This window comes from Cupressus sempervirens, chromosome 2 (genome assembly GCF_028749045.1).
Source record: "Cupressus sempervirens isolate cs-2001-9-10 chromosome 2, ASM2874904v1, whole genome shotgun sequence".
NCBI lineage: Eukaryota > Viridiplantae > Streptophyta > Pinopsida > Cupressales > Cupressaceae > Cupressus > Cupressus sempervirens.
In genome coordinates this window covers 174,754,127-174,766,586 of record NC_143119.1, presented here as the reverse complement: position 1 = coordinate 174,766,586, position 12,460 = coordinate 174,754,127, and positions in this window count along the sequence as shown.

Genomic DNA, 12,460 nt, shown 5'->3' with positions numbered 1-12,460 from the left:
AGATGAAGGCTAGGAAAACTAAAGAGGGCATCTAGAAACTTGAAACTTAAGAAAATGAAATGACAGACACCCAAATACAGCAACATCAAGAGATAATGCCACTCAACAGGCTCGATCCATGAAAACCAATAATTATCTTTAGTACTTTCCACCTCATTTAAAACCCCACTACCTTTCTTTTTTTATATAAGTACTTTTAATTTGGAAAATATCTATAATTTCCCTTTTGACATGATCCCACCAAATCTCACAAAAATTGGCAAACCAATTTAGGAAAATATTGGCAAATTTATTGCCGTTTTCATGTCCAATCATGGTGTTATCTGAAGTAATACTTATATGGTAACCTTTTAGAAAGTCTCCCCAAATAATAATTCCTATCCTCAAGGCCATATTTATAGCATTAGTAAAAGGTCTAATCAACATTTGTCATCTTTTTTAATTAATTCCTAAATATGAGTTGGAAGCTCATTCACATTTTTCTAGGTACACGTGTCCATGGTTTCACATCCCCTTGCCGCCAATGCATATGCCATGACATTGCCTTCATAGTAGATGTGTTGAATAGACACATCCTAGAGTCTCAATATAAAACTATGACCATCTTTAATTATTTGGGATATATTCCAACTAGCTCCATTTCTTCCTTTTAAAGCTTCAATAGTTAGATGTGAATCTTACTCCATAGGCAAATTTTGAAAATCTCATAGGTTGGAAAATTTAACCCTCCAAAATAGACCCATATCTTTACCAAAATTGTTGTTATTTTCTCCATAGTTATAGGAATAGGCGATAATGAGGCTTGCATGGCTATCTCTTATAATACTACCCATAGAAACCTGACCCCCTATTGTGGAACCATCAAAATTAAGTTTGAACCAGAGACTGGGGGGTTGGGGGTTTCAATTTAATAGGCTGCATGGCCAACAATTTAGAGTTGTCAATCTTGGAGACCATATCCTTAATTCAAAAATTATCTACATTAACACATTCAAAAGGTGATGGGGAGTGAGAGAAGTTCTCCCATTTAAAGTGAGGAATAAAATCATGTAAAGTGTTAGTAATCAATTGGAGAGTGATAGAAGAGGGGGAAGATCTATCTCTAAAAATCCAATTATTTCTTTCCCTCTATAACTGCTAGTAGACATAGGGGGGGATCAATTTCCAACGTAATCATATAAGAGGATGGTAAACCACTAAATAAGGATCTCCCATCCATGAACAAATTGTTGGAGATTGTCACTAAAAACTCATTGCACACCAAATCTAAGTAGGATGCACAACCACACTTCCCTAGCATAAGGATAATGAATCAGGAAGTGGGGGGTATTTTCCTTCTTAGATTGACACAAAACACACCTATAAAACAACTAGAATCCCAACCTTTTAAGATTGTCAATTGTAAGTATGCTACCATGTATCTAGCCATCCACCCAAAAAAAATCACTTTGGGAATTATCCCTAGATTTCAAACATATTTCCAATTATTGCATTCCTCTGTGACAATGAGGATATGTAATATTATTTAAATCTAAAGTCTCCCAAGGTATTATGTTGCCACACCACAACATCCTCCATAGGGAAAGTTGCGACTCTTATTTTGGCTAGGCAATTCTACGGGTTTTGGGCCAGAGGATGAGCTAAGAGTCTCTATTATAGATTAATCCATCTCCCATTTCTATCAATATAGTTACTCACCTTCAAGCCAGATTAGTCAATACACATCTACTTTAGCTGACTAGATTGAGATCGGCCCAGTGTGGAAGCTAACTAGTTATCCTTCCAGAACCTAATCCACCTCTCATCCCCGTGACCCATCCGATATCTTTCCTTAGAATTTTTTGACTATTCACAATATTAGTCCATTTCCTTGAGCCCCCTCAAAGACCATTATTTCCAAGGTTATATTGGAAAGTACCTCCCCTCATATACTTTTCCTTCATGATCCTACACCACCCACCCTCCTTTATTAGCCTCCATCCAAATTTTGGCATTAAAGCTTTGTTAAGATCATAGATTGTTCTTAAGTTTAACCCCCCATGAGATTTTGTTTTGTAGACCTTATTCCAAGCCACCAAACTCATTCTCAAATTTTCCTTTGTCTTTTTCCATAAAAATTTATGTTGGATCTTCTCAATAGAGTCTCTAACTTTATTGGAGATTTTGAATAGGGGTAGGAAGTGAACAAGGATACCTTGTAAGGAAGAAGTAAGGAGTTTTAATTTACCAACATTACTCAAAACCTTCCCTTTCCACCCCACAGGCTTCCTCTATGTGTGTTCAAAAATGGTATTCCAAAAGTGGGGTGACACTTCCTAAATAATGATGGGTATTCACGAATAAGTATCGAGGAAGTCAATCTGTTGGCACCATAATTCTCTAGTGATTTTATCCTATAAGCTCCTAGTAGTTTTAAAGAAGTATATTATTCTCTTATGATGATTGATATGTTGTCTTGACACTATAGTATAGTCTCCCAGTACCTTCTTCTAGTGTCTAGCTTCCCTAATAAATGCAATCCCATAGAGAAATGTGTCACCTATGAACTATTGTATCACCTCTGGGGGAAGAGTGGTGGCCATAGCCAGGAAGTTCCTTCCAAGCACTTTCACAATAATTAATAAATATGGGGAGAGAGGATCCCCCTACCTAACCTCCCTCATGGTCTTGAAATTTTTTCCTGGGGTTCCATTAAAGAGCACAACAAATTGAACCAAGTTAACTATCTCTCTAACTAATGAAATGAATCTCTCATCAAAACCTAGTCATTCAAAACTGTCATAAAGAAAGTCTCATCTCACTTTATCATAGGCTTTGGAAATGTCCAACTTCATGCCCATGCTAGGATTCTTTCTTCTTTCCATTGATTGCATAACTTTGTGGGATGTGATGACTGCATTCAAAACCTATCTTCTTGGGACAAACCCATTTTTGGAAGAACTAATGAAATTTCCTAAGAGAGGTTTTAGTTTGTCAACCAAGATCTTGTATAGGATTTTGTAAACCATATTATAGAGGCTGGTGGGGACCTAAAATCCCCCATCTTGGTAGGTTCACCAATATTTGGAACAAGAACAATGTACATCTAATTTATGTCTTTAAGGGATCTCCCTTTATTTATGAAGTCATGCGTGTAGCATGGGTGAGATCATATTCGATAATATCCCAGAATTCCTAAAAATAGGTTAGCAGAAAACCATCAAGGCTTGGAGTCTTATATGCTCCCATACAAAAAATAGCTACCTTCACTTCCTCAATCTCAACCCTTCTCCTTGAACCCTCATTCATCTCATTGTCCATCACATAGGCGATACACCTTAAGAGGTCATCTCTCTTATTTAGATCCTAAGGGGTCAAGTTCTAGTAATAGATATCTTGAAAGTATGTAAAAGTCCAGTTACTTATTTCCTCCTCCTCCACATGTTCCTAACCCTAGTCATCTTGAATTCTAGTGGTTGTGTCCTTTTTTGTGCTTCTAAGTCAATCTATGGAAGAAAACAGTATTTCTATACCCCTTAGTAAGCCGTTGGATATGTGATATGTGCTTCCAAAAGATATCCTCCTTCGTTATGATATCCTTCCACTTCTTCCCTAATTCCCTCTCCTCACTAGTGGCCTCCTCAAACACCTCCCCATTAGCAAGGGAAAGATGATAGTCGTCCATTTTTTTCTCAGTCTCCTTCTTTTGTTTAAAGATGTCCCCAAAAGTATATTTCTTCCATTTACAAACCACCCTTCTAATGATTTCAAGTTACTTAACAATCCTAAACATGGTCATTTTGTCCACTCTAGTCATTCCAACACAACTTGATACACTCCTCAAGTTGTAGGTGAGAGTATCATGCATGATCTCATATATAAAGGGTTTAACACCCTGAGATTGCATTTAGCCCAGCTAAATAAGATCATGGAGTGATCCGAGATAGTCCTAGGAAACGCATGGAGGGAAGTAGATAGGGAGATATCCCAACCCACCAAAATCAACACTATGTTCTATCCCACCTGGATGAGGTTCTTCTCAGATATATTATTTTACCAGGTGAAGGGGGAACCATGCAGGTCTATATCCAAGAAGTCACTACATCTAAGGAAACTATTTAAATCATGCATACTATTAGAGTAATCCTCGAGACCTCCCTTCTTTTCTAAAGGATACAAGGGTGTATTGAAGTCCCTTGTACACATCTAATTTCTAGAGTTACTACTACCAATGACAAGAGATGCCTCCTCTCATACTTGAAGTCTTCCATCCTAAGTATTGGGTGCATAGAAGTTAATAAAATTCTAGGTGAGGTCCTTTTCCACAAACTCACAAATCACAAAATGTGGATTAGAATTAATCATCTTACATGAGATCATTTTTAGGTCCCATATTATAGCAATGCCTCCTAACACTTCAATTCACTCACTATAAAAAAAGCTAGCACCAAACCATATGTAGGCTAAAGTCTACTCAAAATTTCTCCAAGACATTTCAACTTCTTCTATAAGGGTGATGTACACCTTATGCTCTAAAATCTTTATTTTTACAACATATTATTTCCTGGGGCTTTCGGTATGATGGTCTTCTTCAAAGATCTTGCAACCTTTGAATCCAAACCAACTGTTAGGATTAACCATAGAAAAAAAAAATTACATGCAAATATAACTAATATCATAAAATAATAAATCATGCAGAAGAGAACACAAGACACAAAGATTTAACATGGGTAACCCAATCCCTGGGCTACATCCGCCAATCAATGAGTCCAATATTTTTATTATTGAGTGATTAGAACTTAATTACAATATGCAGTCCCTTACAACTCAATATTGTCACAAGAAGAAATTATTGCATCACACCTTATGAAATCCCTAATCCTAAGCCATTTTATACAAATATTTTTGCCACTTTAGGGTTAAAATTAGTTACAAAATGTTGGCCCAAAAATGCCAATAAAATAGCTCCAAAAAACCCTGTTGAGGAATTATGGAGTATGTACACTACTTATTTGATCAAACACCACAAACTAACAATCTCCCACTTGGGGACTGATTAGGCTCCACACCAGACATCAACAACATCTTCTTTATTAAAACCTCTCAATTTCCTCTTGACTATCTTCCATCCTTCCTCTAGGTCTTCCAAGGGATTAATTTAGGGCTGACAAGTACTCTAAGTTCTAGTGAATGGGGGAGAGTGCCTCATGACATATTGGGAGTGATATTCTTAGGGAGCCAATAGGATCACCCTAAGACACCCTTTCAATCTCAATTATAGTAGCATGGTTCAAAATCTTCCTCTAAACATTCTTAGAGGGCTTCATACCCTGAGAAGGATCTAGAAGTAGTAGATCAGATTTGCCTATAGTATCCAAGAAGGGTACCCCACACCCACCATGATAGAGATCTAATTTGGATCTATACCCTTCATCCCTACTTACGTTGAGGGGTTCTCCAAGATATATTCAAATCCCTCTTTGGGGATTTCCGCTTCCTCCATACTATCCTTAACATTTTCCATCACTTCATTTACTAGTGAAGAGACCACCTTGGAAAGGTCCTCTGCAAACGGGTACTCCTCCACCCTTAAACCCTCTAACTCCTTCAATTAGGTTTCAATGTATGTGTTTCCTGAGTTTCCTTTGTGGTCAGGGAGGGAACTATTTAAGCTTCCCCTTGGGTAGAGGAGGATACAGGTATTACTTTCTCTTTCCCCTTATGTTTCTTCTCTCTATCTTGATCCTTGGCATAGTCAGTGATAATATGGCCATAAGCAGTACAGTGTTGGAAAAATAACACCACATTCTCACATGAAATGGCTTGAGACCACTTTCTTCCCTTGGATTTCAAGCTTACCAGATTAGGGAGGGCTTTATTGATGGCCACATTCACACATGATGTAGTATAGACAAGTCTAGATTTGTTGGTTGTAACATTGTCAGTTTTGTTAAAGTGTCCAAATGAGTCCCCAATCCATTTGAGGAACTTTTCATCCCAAAATTCCAAAGGAAGCCCATATAGGTGAATCCACACTAGGGCCATACGAAGAAGTTCCATAGAAGGGTTGAACCTAGGCTTCCATTTTGCCAATGTTGGCAAGTGTTTTGCTGAAGCACCAAGATCCAACTAGGATGAACCCTTTATTCTCCTCTGAGGAAAAAATAAATAATAATATAAACTCTCTGAAATTGCAAAAACATTAATAGATCCCTTGAGTTTCCATCTTGTCATACACCATTTCTTGACCATCTAAATAGATAGACAAAAAGCTTCAAAACATCCTACTAAAGCTTGGGTAAATGCAAGAGAAATAGAATCTGCCTCCAAATGTAGAAGTCTTATCTTTGGGCCCTCCTTTCTCTAAGCAATCTTAGGAAACACTTCCAAAGGAACATCACACTTTTTCCTGAGTAGCTCATTTTTCCATCCCAATTTTGGGATTTCCACCTTGTTTGAGTCAACCTCTCAGGTTTCCAAAGGAGCATAGCTCCCAAGAAAATCCAAATAATTTGGTTTCTCAGAGGTGCCAAGTTGAACACTATGGACACTAGGGCAGAGAGGGGGGCCAAGTGCTATAGAGTGCAGTGCCATGACAAGATTCAAATTTGAGCTATCCTATGACTAATATGAGGAAGGAAGAGGGGAGGGGCCCTCCCTAGAATCACAAACCATGAGCGGGAGTTGAAGAGTAGTTGGGTGGGAGTCGTAGAGAGAAACTGTTTATAATATTTTAATATGATAAAAATTTATTTTTATAATTAATTATTATTGTAGATGGTTATATAAATATATTTTAATATGTTAATATTATTATTTTTAAATGTTATTCTATTATAATTATTTCTAGTTTCAATTTCTCAAAAAAACAAATTTCTTAAAATTAATATAAATAATAGTCTAAAATATAAAGATATAAAACAATATTTACTAAGATGAAAAAAACTTAATTTTATTTTTATTATTTTTTTATAAAATGATGAATATCATATAACTTGGTAAATACTAAAAAATAATGGACAAAAATCACTACATCATTTAGTTTTGTGAGAGTTTCAGAGTGATGTTTCACTTGAAATAAGTTGACTTGAAAAATATTCCATATTTGTTCAAGTCTATAATTATGGAAGTGAAAAATACTCACTCAACAATTCACATCAAAACTTACAACTTCTAGTTCTAATGACCTATTTATTCAAGACCTCCTAACTTAAAAAATCTAATATTTTAAATTAATAATAAATAATATTTTATTAGGCAAGAACCTATAACATAATGGTAAATTGTGAGCCTCCTATCTAAGAGGTCTTAGGTTTAAGTCTACTCAATCTTGACAAATAATAATAATAATTAACCTTGGCTTCAACCATTTTTCATATAGATAATAGGCCTGGAAGCCAAATATTAAATTTATTAAAAGACCCATCTCAATTGGGCACCAAAACTAAGAGATGGCTAAATATCTTTCAAATTTTAATATAATAAATTTTAACCAATTTTAAAAACTCACTTTTGATTCCATAATGTATTGCTTTGTTCCTTGTAAATCATTCCTGAAAATCAAAATTTGGCTAAGATCAAGTTATTAGAGGATTAAATGAAATGTATTTCATATTTTGGAATATAAAATTATTAGCAGAAAACTTATCTCTTGCTTGCTAACAAATAATTAAAAGGATTAATATCTAGGAAATAGTGAAAACAGTTTCTAAAGTTTCATTTATATGTTGTCTATTGATATGAAAAATCTAAATTATTAGTGATATCATATTTCATTGCTCATTAGTGTTACACAATAGATTCTTACATTTTCTTCCTTTACATAGGAATAAAAGAGAATAAAATTCATAGACGATCATCCTTATTCTTACAAATGGAAGCACATGCTTGAAGCCATACTACTTAGTAATATCTGAATTAGATAGTTCATCATAGGTATTGTTTGGCTTGATAAATTTAAGATTGATTTTATCAATATCCTCTCATAAATCAACTTGGATATGTAGTTTTGAGAGGAGAACATGAGGTATACATGCCAAAAAAGGCACTATATGGTTGGGTTTAAAACCTAGCAAGGATGATGAAATTCCTAATGTAGATGCAACTTTATTCAAAAGTTTAGATGGAAGATTTTTTATATTTGACAATTATAAGACTAGTTATAATGCATGGAGTTAGTCTTATTTATAGATTCGTGGGCAACCCAAAAAAAAACTCATTAGAAAAATGGAAACATAATCTTGTGGCATATAGCTAAAACAAAGAATTTTGGAGTCTTTTATGCACCTTTAGATGATTACAAGTTGATTAGTTAAATATATAGTGACTGGGGAGGTGGCTTAGATGATTAAAGAAGCACCTTAAGACATATTTTTCACTTAGGACTAGGAGCTACCTCTTGGGAATCAACAAAAAAATGATTATGATACTATCATCAGCTGAAGTGGAACATGTTGCAACAACATCAATAGCTTGCCAAGCAATGTGGATGCGAAGAGTACTTTCAGATTTAAGGCATCCACAAGAGAAACCTACAAAAACAAATCATGATAAAAATTCTACAATTTCTTTATCAAAAAATAATGGCTTTCATCAACATACTAAACATATAGACATAAGATATCATTGTATTTATGAATTGGTGAACAATGGTGACATATATCTTAAGTTTTGCAAGTCAAAAGAACAATTGGTGGACATTTTTACAAAGCTAGCTGAAAAGAATTTTTTTTTCGTATCTTTAAGAAGACATTGGAATAATGGACATACACGATAGGAAATATTAAGGAGGGAGTGTTGGATGATGCGGCTTCCAACTATAAGAACCATATCCTAATTAATATTTTCCACATCATACAATTCCTAGAAGTGTGAAAATAACATGCAAAATTCTAGTTTGAAAACTCAATAACCATTTCATAATAATTAGTTTACTATTACAAATACAATTACATTACAATAGCCATATTGCTAACTTACACATCATCCATTCATGAAAAGCATGATTTAATAATACATCCAAGATCAATGTGGATACATTATCCATTACCCAAATATTACATCACAAGAAATCATCATAAGAGGATGGATTACAATACATGCAATATAGAGTTAACATGATGTCTCGATCAAGTGTCCATCTACAAGCTCAGGTGTCCATGGTCATCAGACATTGTCCATTTTCTATCTAAGACAAGAGTGTGGCCCAAACACTTTTATCACTCCAACCATGGAGATTTTAACTCCCTTGGGGTCCTTCCTAACATGAATAATACCTCAACCCTAGCACAAGAAGCCTAGAAACTTAGGACAAGAGGATCAAATGGATCCAGTGTAGTCGTGAGACATACTAAGTTCCACATATGTCTAAGTAGCCTAATCACGAAATGTGGTAGGGAAAATAAAGCAATTTCATATCTACTCACATGTAGTGGAATAAATACAAGCATATCCACTCATATGCAATTAAATAAATGAAATCATATCTAATCATATGCAATACAAGAAATTAACAACATATCTACACATATGTTGTAATATAAATTAGCTTGGACAAGCACTTTAATAGCCAAATTTAGGTAAAAGAAGAAACAAAATGTAATGTATCCATTCTAATAGAACTGGTAGATATAAAGAAATGAAGAACATTGTATACATTTATATCCCTCCCTGATAAGCCACATTACACCCAAACATGAAAGAGTCTAAAAAACACTATGGACAATAACAGTATAACTTAGTGAAAAAACCAGTCTATATTCAGCCTAACAACATCCAAGATTGAATTCAATTAGATTCCTCACAACAATACATTTCATGAAGATAACTCTTAGATTTTAACAAATCTTAATGAATGCACTCCTAGTGTCCTTTAGTAACTACTTCAGATTGAACAATGTTCTTTTAGGCAATGTTGTCATGCTGATCAATTTTGGAATAAAAAATTGAAATATATTAATTCAAAGTGAAAAAAAAAAATAGTTGAAAATTTTTAGAACTATTAGAGGTAAATGTCCAATTACATGCCCATTCAAAGATATAAAGGTATAACACTCTATCCAATAAAGGAAGTTTCTTGTTTAGTTTCTCATTAGACAATTTTAAATTTGCACATTCCTACATGTGTGTGTGTATGTGCGCACATGTGCGCATGCATGTGTGTGTGTGAAATAAGTCTCCCAATGTGCTAGTATTAAAGAAAATAATCAACCAAGCTCTTGATGTGTTGTTTCATAAACATTCCTTTAGTTATAGGAAATGGTAAAGATCTCATCCTAGTTTAGATATAAAAAACTTAACTGTAGTTCAACATTAGTACTTAATATAAACTATTGTACCACGAGTTTAACACATTAAGGAAACTATACTATCAATGTGTTCATTAAGTTCAAACAGAATTGTTGCAGCATGAATGCCATGGTACTGCTTATTAATAATGCCAAATTGAAGATATTTCATTGAAAATAAAAGTTTTACTAATTCAACTAGTCTACTATTGGAAAACTGATTGAAAAGGGTTATTGTCAAAGAGGGAGATTTTTGTTAAAAGAATGTTTTCAATCATTGTTTTGTCATTGATGTCAAACCTGATATTAGTTGGAATGAAAATTGCTTATAAGATCTAAGTGCTATCACTTAGTTGATTGATGAAGAGGATTTAATCAACAAGATGTAACAAAAGCACCTAAGGGAAAGGTTGAGCTATGGATTTGCAATGAAGTGCAAGGATCAGCTAAGACAATGGTTAAATGATGTATTGATAACATACTTGAAGATATAGAGGTTGGTCACACTTAGAAACTTTGGAGGAATAAGTTGGAATAAGGTTGACTACAAAGCTTAACTAAGTTCATTAGTGAGTGCCAAGCAAGCTAGTTCAAGTCGAGTAAATTTTCTGTTAGAGCTGAGAAAATGGAAAATCTAATGTGTGTCAAGTGATACAGAAGGAGCTAAGTGTGTTCAAGTGTTGAGCATCAAAAAAACATAGTGGATGCCAAGTTAATCCACAATAGGTGCCAAGCATCAATAAAATATAGTTGGTACCAAGTAACATAGCATGTGCTGAGCACCAGAATTTCAATAGTGTCGAGCTGCTGCATTATTGGAAAAGTCAAAGATTCTCTAGATCTAAGCTGGAAAATTTGTTACCTTGAATTTTGTGAACTAGTTTGAGGATAAGGATGATGAGCTGGTGGTACAGAATTCTATGTAAACCGTTCTTGAGCGAATTCAAGAGGATTATTCATGATGTTTCTAGAAGGAACAAAATGTGGGTTAGATTCGATGAATCCTACCTAATCCATTTGAACTAAAATTAAAGAAGGGAAGAATCAAACAAGAAAAAGAAATTCCAAACTTCTATTTAAGGAGTTACAGGCCAAGAAGTAAGAGCTGCTGGTGTGCCAAATTGTGAAGTGGTTGAAGGGTGTCAAGGAGAAGGCATCAAGGAGAAGGAAGAATAGAGTATAGAGGCTTTGCTTCAACAAGTGGTCAGAAAGAGAGGATTGCACTAGTACATTGAGCATGGAGACTCAAGGAGACCAAGCTTGAAAGGAGGGCAAGCTATCAAGAGCTGTAGAGACTAAAAGTGAGGCAATATTATGAGCTGAAGAGTGATCTAAAATTTGCAAGATAAGTTGTATGTTGTAATCAGGTCAAAATCCCTTGTTATTACTCTCTAGAAATTGTATCAGTTAGGGTAAAAATCCTATGGAGTTAAGTTGGTTTAACAGCTATTTGTAAATCCTTTAACAAGGTGGCATTCCAAGTGAATGTTCTAAAGTCCTCTAACCAGGCCCACTTCTAACAGGGTGGTTAAATCCTTTAACCAGGTCACATTTAACAATGTGTTGTACCTTTTAACAAGGCAAGCCTTTCACAGGGCATTACTTTAGAAGAGTGAGAATTGAGTAGCATGTTACTTGTGGTTTTTCCCAAATTGGGTTTCCACGTAAATCACTATGTCATGTGTTATGCTTGCATGCTAATTTACAATGACTTGCTGAATAGGAAAAATATTTATCATCTTCATAAACCAAGTGAATTTCTAGTTGATGTAAAGGATGATGATGAAGAAGAAGATGAGGAAGAAAATATTGAAAAAGTGACTCACTTTGATAATGAAGAAGATGAAGAGGATTAAGGTCCAGAAACTACCAAGGAAGAAAAGGAAGATGATGAGGAGACTGACCAGTCAAGATTTTTGTAACACTCATTGCCTCACTTTCTCACTCCTTGAGAAAACCACTGACTACATCAAGTATGGAGATAGCTTCAACAAGTTTGGTTGTGACTACTACTAATACATCAAATGTCCAATCACTCTTTGCCCCAACTCATCTTAGCATATCATTGATAGAAGTGACTTCCACTTCATCCATTGAGCTGCAAACTCCTACTTCATCTCTTGAGTTGAGTTCTTCAATCTTCACTTCTACAATTTTGATTTCTTCAGTTTTGAGTACATTTGTGGTAAGCTCTC